Raw genomic sequence first — 7,500 nt, 5'->3', positions numbered from 1 at the left:
ACACACACACACACACACACACACACCACATATATGATCTTATCTCAACTTAACCTATCTTAATCTGACCTAATATTATCCTAACGTAACTTATTTCAACCTGATTCCAGCGAACTTAACCTAATGAAATTTAAGCTTATGTAATCTAACCTAAGCTAATTTAACCTTTTCAACCTAATATAACCTAACGTAACCTAATCTGATATAAAGTAACCTAATTCAACCTAACTTAACTTAATTTCCTTCTTATCTAATGTAATCTGAGGTAACTTAAGTCTCCCTTGACGTAACTTAAGCTAATGCAACTTAACCCTAACTTAACTAACTTAACTAATCTAACCTTATCTTATCTTATCTAAAATAATCCTATTGTATTATCTACACACATTCCTTGACGCTGGTTTAGAAGGCTTCCAAATGAGCCTCTTCCGTTCCCTGTAGCTTCTTTCTTCGTCATCCTCTTCCTCTTCTTTTTCCTCTTCCTCTTCTTCCTCCTATTCCTCCTTCATTACTTCTCTAGCATCCCATTGAAAGGAAGAATGGGAGAATAGCATATTAGTCTCCTCCTCCTCCTCCTCGTCGTCCTCCTGCTTCTCCTCCTCCTCCCCCATTTGTTATGCCGACATGCCATTGAAAAGAATAATGAAAAAAATCCTCTTTTTCCTCCTCCTCCTCCTCCTCTTCTCCCTCCGATCACCATCATCATCATCATCATCCTCGTCCTCGTCCTTGTGTTCCTCCTCCTTCTCCTTCTCCTTCTTCTCCTCCTCCTCCTCCTCCTCCCCCAGCATGCCAGTGAAAACAGTAGTGGAAAAGAATTCTCCTCCTCCTCCTCCTCCTCCGACAGGCTGAACACTTCACAACATTGGCCTAGGGCTGTACCACCACCACCACCATCCTCTCCCTCTTTCTCCTCCCAACCACCTTCCACAACTATTTACCCCCTACGTCCCGAATCACAGACCTAACCTCACCTGCTGTCACTTTTCCCGAGAGAGAGAGAGAGAGAGAGAGAGAGAGAGAGAGAGAGAGAGAGAGAGAGAGAGAGAGAGAGGTCAATTTTTTTTTAGCGAGCGAGGCCGTAGTGTGTGTGTGTGTGTGTGTGTGTGTGTGCCCTGAGGCTTGAGTTGGCTCGCTTTCTGACTGGCTGGCTGGCTGGCTGGCTGGCAGGTCCCTCGCGTGGAATAACAGGTTACCATTGTAGCGAGAAGCTTTGCGTTGGGAGGCGCTGACTCGCTGGACCAGGTTGAAGTTAAAGGCCAGCGTTTGTTGTTGTTGTTGTTATTATTATTTTTATTTTTATTTTATTGTTGTTGATGTCGTTGTTGTTGTTGTTGTTGTTGTTGTTGTTGTTGTTGTTGTTGTTGTTGTTGTTGTTGTTTCTCGTGTTAGTAAGGCAGTGATGGTCAGGAAATGAGTACTCTGGCTTGACGCAAAAATGAAAATAGCGAGAAGTAAAAGAGAACACACACAAATACAGAGATGAATGAATTAAAAGATAGATAAATAAACGCGCACACACACACACACACACACACACACACACACACACACACACACACACACACACACACACACACACACACATGCAGGAAAAAAAAAGACATCAATAACATATTTTAAGAGCCTGGACGGTGATGTGAAGGAATGCATGTTTGTTTGAATGGAGATGTCTAAGATTATGTTTTTCTTTTTTTTGTTGTTGTTAGTGTTAGTCCTCCAGTACACAACAAAACATTAAACTATCTACTAGTAATGTGATATGCATTAATTCATCATCCTTAAGATTATGATTAAGAAGAATTGGTTGTATCAAGACGTCAATTCATAGATATTCTGTACATTGTTGTTGTTGTTGCCATTCACTACATAACAAAATTTATCCAACCACTACTATTGTGACTTGCATTAGTTCATTACCCATTAGGTGTAAAGAATATGATAAAAAGTGTTTGTTTATGTAAAGATATCGTATCCCCGTGCTCATTTTGGTTCATTATACAACAAAATACTGAGTTACCCACTACCATTAAGACTTATTATTTCATTATCAATAAATTTTAAAGGGATGTTCGTTTGTATACATCAAGATAATATATTATAGATACTCTGTTGTTGTTCTTGGTGGTCAGTACACACAAAAACACTAAAATACTGCACTATTTACTACCATTGAAACTAATAATAGTAAGTCATTCTAAAGTTTAGGAGTGCTCATATTTTATGAATGAAGATATTATGTCAGAGTTATTCATTGTAGTTATTCTTGGTGCTTCACTGTCACTACACACTACACAACAAAATACGGAACTATTTACTACCTCTTAACACCTGTATTAGTTCATTATCCTTAGTTTAAAGGAATCCTTGTTTGTATGAATGAAGATACCAAGTCATAGCTACCCATGGGGGCTGCCACTGTTGGTGCTTCACTCCACAACGAAGCTCCGAGTTATTCACTGCTGCCTCTGAGACTTACCTTGGTTTAGATTCCTCTGAAATGAAAGACTCGATAAATATTACAATTCCAGGTCTGTTTAGTGCTTGGAACTGGCTGTAGACCAAGAAAAATGGAAGAAATGTCGTGGAGTGGTTCATGATTAAAGAAAGGCGTATCATATATCAGTGAAAGGCTTAAGCTCGTTCAGAAGGAGGTGGAGGTGAAAAGAGACACAGGAGTTATGAGGCGAGTTTATTTCCCGACTAGTTTCGATTGGCGTTTCTTCAGCAGGGAACCGTCTCAACACTCAACACTCCTTCAGAAGAATTGCTAGTGTGGAGTGCAGCCTTTGAAACACCATTCTCCCATTCCCTTACGTGTTTCTTCATATTGGTCTTGTTCTGTATTCTATCTCCTTCCTTTTCTTTCACATTCTCAACCAAAATGTATGCTTCGGTCTTTTTAGTTTCTTCAATATATCAACTTTCAAAAAACAAGTCCTCTTCTTCTTGGGTTCTTTCGGTAATCTTTCCTCATTGAAGGTTCAGAATCCCTGTTAGATTATTACTAGAACGGGTTACCCTGTGTGTGAAGTCTGATATCCCTAATTGCTGTGGTGCGGTGGTCAATGGTGTGATGCGGTGGTCATTGCTGTGGTGCGGTGGTCATTGCTGTGCTGTGGCGGGGTGGTCATTGCTGTGGTAGGGTGGTCATTGCTGTGGAGGGGTCGTCATTGCTGTGGCGGAGTGGTCATTGCTGTGGTAGGGTGGTCATTGCTGTCGGGGTGTCGTCATTGCTGTGGCGCCGTGGTCATTACTGTGGCGAGGTGGTAATTGTTGTGGTCGGGTGGTCATTGCTGTGGCGCGGTAATCAATGCTGTGGCGCGGTGGTCATTGCTGTGGCGTTGTGGTCATTGTTGTGGTGCTGTGATCAATGTTGTGGGGTGGTTATTGCTGTGGTGGGGTGGTCATTGCTGTGGTGGGGTGGTCATTGCTGTGGCGGGATGGTCATTGTTATGGCGGGATGGTTATAGCTATGGTGGGTATGGTCATTGCTGTGGGGAGCGGTTGTCTTCCTACAAGTTCCATCCCGTTCAATCCAGTTTCGCCGTCAGAGAGGCAGCGTTTTGGCGCAACCCTCTTTCTACTTTCCTTAAGACTGTAGAGATGCAACGCCGTAACTCTATGCTCTAATTTCCATGCCATTCCCCGTCACTTGTCGAACATTATGACGTAGTATACAGATTCTGTGTAAAGTTGAGGAGTGATTGGTGGCACTTTGAACGTTTCCAAGTCATATTTTCACGATTTTCTATGGTATGTCATGGAAGATACACACTTTGAGAAGCACAGACAGGTACAGACAGGTAACGCAACAGTTCACGATCGCAGAGTGTTGGAAGATCAAGATGGTGACCTGCAGAAGGGTACACAGGTGTGGTGGGCGAGGCAGGTGTGGGGCGAGCCTTGGGACTCTACGTGAAGGTCGACCTCTCTGAGTTTCCTTCCTTCCCCTTCGCCTTTATTAGTATTATCATCATCGCTGTGTTTTGCTGGGTTTACGAGTATCTATTTCTGCCCTCCTCCTCCTCCTTCTCCTCTTCTTTTCTTCTTCCCTTTCTTCTTTACTGCTGTTATTGATGTTTTTTTTCTTTTTAGTGTGTGTGTGTGTCTGCATACGAGTATATATGTATTTATGCATTTATGTATATGCGTATAAGTAACTGTAGTGTGTAATGCTGCAAGGCTAAGTGCAATGAGTGGGGTATGTCTGATGTGTGGAATGAGTGTGTGTCAATCAGTGATATAGTGAATCAGGTAGTGAGTAAGGGAAGAAGCGAGTGAGGAAGTGTACAAGAAAGGGAGTGATAGAGTGAGTGAGTGAGTCAGTCAGTAAGTGATCAAGGAAGTGAGTGATGGAGTGAGTGAGAAAGTGAATGAGGAAGTGTTAGGAGCGAGTTCGTCAGGTAGTGATTGCGGGAAGAAGCTAATGAACGAGTGAATAAGATACTGTATTAGTGAGGAAGCAAGCGAGTGAGTGAGTAAGTGATTGAGTGAGTGAATGAGGCAGTGAGTGAGTGAGGCAGCGGTGCATTGCGTGGCGTGGTGGCCTCGAAGGTCTGTACACCAGCCAGCCAGCCAACCAGCCTTCCATCTGTCCCATTGCCCCAAACGAAGTCAGGTGGCTCGGTCAGACAGAGACGCAAGCACTCCCTGACACCCTGACGCCCGCGGCCTTGAGGAGTGGCGGCGGGGGCGTGCTGCTCCACCCGACACACACATGACACACACACACTCACACACACAAAGATATGATAGTTACAATGAGCAAACACACACACACACACACACACACACACACACACACACACACACTGCGTAGACAAGGTTCCTTATGTGATTCTAGACAAGGTTCCTTATCTGATTCTCTCTCTCTCTCTCTCTCTCTCTCTCTCTCTCTCTCTCTCTCTCTCTCTCTCTCTCTCTCTCTCTCTCTCTCTCTCTCTCTCTCTCTCTCTCTCTCTCTCTCTCCCTCTCCCTCTCTCTCTCTCTGGTTGTTTGTGCCTAAAAAGAATCCGAACATATTCTTTTCTATTTTCACCGTGTCCTGTAGCCCTGGCCATATTTTTAAGGTTCCTGCCCCACCACGTTTTCCGACCACCTTTTATTATCATAGTTTTCCTTAACCCCCCTCTAATCTGGCCCCGACCACACCTGTCAGGGGCCGCAGGTGTGTTGGTCAGCGGCTCTCAAACAGGTTAGCAGGGTGTCTTGAAACATAATACATGAGAGAGAGAGAGAGAGAGAGAGAGAGAGAGAGAGAGAGAGAGATAATTAGGTAGATATGAATAAGTAGATAAATTGAGAAAAAGTAAAGATAGGTTGATCAATAGAGAGGTAGCTAGGTAGATAGATAGATAGACAAATAGATAGACGGGCAGAGAGAGAGAGAGAGAGAGAGAGAGAGAGAGAGAGAGAGAGAGAGAGAGAGAGAGAGAGAGAGAGTGAGTTTAAGGACGAATATAAAATAGAGATACAAAAATAAGAGAAGAAAGTTGAGAAAAAGAGGAGTAGAGGGTGAGGAGGAGAAGAAGAGAAAGAGGAGGAGGAGAAGGAGGAGGAGGAGGAGGAGGAGAAGGAGGAGGAGGAGGAGGAGGAAGAGGAAAAGGAGGAGGAGGAGGAGGAGGAAGTTTGGACTCAAATAACAAAAAAGTTAACATCCTCCTAACAAGAGGCCAAGGTTAGCGCGAAGAGATTTAAGGGAAATTGTTTGACTTTAGGAAAAGAAGAAGAGGAGGAAGAAGAGAAGGAGGAAAAAGAAGACAAGGAGGAGGAGGAAGAAAAGGAGGAGGTGGAAGAAAAGGAGGAGGAGGAAGAAGTAAGAGAAGAGGAAGAAGAATAGTAGGAGGAAGAAAAGAGAAGTGAAAGAGGAAGAAAAGGAAAAAAGACAAGAATAAGAATAATGAAAAGACGAGGAAGATGAGGAGGAGGAAAAGGATGAACAGGAGGAAAGGGAGGAGGAGGAGGAGGAGGAGGAGGAGGAGGAGGAGGAGGAGGAGGAATGGATAGATCTTGTACTTCATGATGGTGCAAAAATGGCAGTGATTGTATGATTGTGTGTGTGTGTGTGTGTGTGTGTGTGTGTGTGTGTGTGTGTGTGTGTGTGTGTGTGTGTGTGCGTGCGTATGTGTGTGCGTGCGCGTGTGTGGGGATATTCCATTGGTGGTGCAATGATGCATACCAAGTACTAAAGCAGTGATAGCAGCAGGAGATTAGCAACAGCAACAGCAGCAAAGTTACAATAGTAGCTACAGTGATATTAATAGTAGTAGCAGTAGCAGAAGCAGCAGCAGAGGCAGTGGCAAGAGAAGTAATGACAAAAGCTTTAGTAGCAGTAGTAATGGTGATAGAAAGACTCATAGTGGAGGAGGAGGTGGAGACGGTGGCAGTGGCTAAGGCAGAGGTGGTACTGGTGGCAGTGGTGGTGGCGGTGGTGGTGGTGGTGGTGGTGGTGGGGAAGTCCCTTGCGTCCCAACAACTTGCCTCCAGTCTGGATTTGGTTAGTGAGGTGAGTGGGGGAACCTTCCGTCGCGCCGCACTCTCTCCTACCGCGTCCCATTCCCAGGTAGTATTGTATCAGTACCAGCGGGAAATCACACACGCCTAACCTGAGAAATCTGGCGATCTCTCCTCCCTCGGTGGCAGACACGGGGCAGGACGCAAGGCTGGATCTGAGTACCTGAAGGTGTGACTGGAAGAGAGAGAGAGAGAGAGAGAGAGAGAGAGAGAGAGAGCGAGAGCGAGATCTTGAACGTATACAACTCGGTGTCTCATGTTTCTGTTGGTGTTGTGACAAAGAATAATGGATTTAGAACTGCATTTTGGAGGGGGGAGGTTGAGGAGGAGGAGGAGGAGAAGGGCTTTGATGTGGAACGTCCGATATAGTCAATATTTTCTACAGTTGCTTTTGTGATGGATTGTGTAATTGTGGAGGAAGAGAAGATTTATGAGGTGTAACTTGATCTAATATCCCACACGTGTCATTCTTGTGGAGGAAAGTGGAATAAACATGGAAATGCATCGTGGGTCTGTGTAATGGAGTGCGGAGCTGCGTAAGGTTGTGCCGAGGCAGTGAAGGGGATGGTGTCGTGAAGGCCCTCGCTGGTCGCCGCTGCTCAAGGCTCGCATGAAGCTGGTGTTTTTCTGGCAGCGCGGGTGAAGCAATACAGCCCTAGGACGTGGCTCGGAACTCGCCGCCGCCTTGTGCTGGTGATACACTGGACTCCACAAATTGCTGCTCCATGTTGCGCTCACCTGGCTTGTGTCTATTTGTGGCAGGTGTTAACGAATGGAGCTTGACCTGAAGTGTTATTTAACTAAACCTCACCTGCCTGGCGTTAATCCGACGAAGGCGCTAACGAATAAAGCTTGACCTAACACAGTAACCTAACCCAGCATAGTTAAAAGAATGAAACTTGACGACCTTAAGCTTTACTTGTCTCTCGCCACACCACACCATACCACCTGACCACCACCACCACCACCACCACCATCAGTGCG

General features: G+C 45.0%; 1 protein-coding gene across 7 annotated transcripts in view; it reads left to right on the top strand.

The window, feature by feature from the left end:
• LOC123507179 (mucin-5AC-like) overlaps window positions 1-7,500 on the top strand; it is a 170,539-nt gene that overhangs the window by 11,676 nt on the left and 151,363 nt on the right. Inside the window, exon 1 of one of the 7 annotated variants that reach the window (XM_045259849.1) lies at window positions 6,465-6,565. The exons of 5 other annotated variants lie outside the window; for them this stretch is intronic. The gene's annotated coding sequence lies outside the window, so the exon portion shown is untranslated. Of the gene's footprint in view, window positions 1-6,464; window positions 6,686-7,500 lie in introns of those variants that run through there. One more of the 7 variants, XM_045259851.1, reaches the window with a different exon arrangement.

The sequence above is a fragment of the Portunus trituberculatus genome, chromosome 21 (assembly GCF_017591435.1).
Source record: "Portunus trituberculatus isolate SZX2019 chromosome 21, ASM1759143v1, whole genome shotgun sequence".
NCBI lineage: Eukaryota > Metazoa > Arthropoda > Malacostraca > Decapoda > Portunidae > Portunus > Portunus trituberculatus.
The sequence above is the reverse complement of the archived record's forward strand: the minus strand, read 5'-3'. Positions and strand labels throughout refer to the sequence as shown.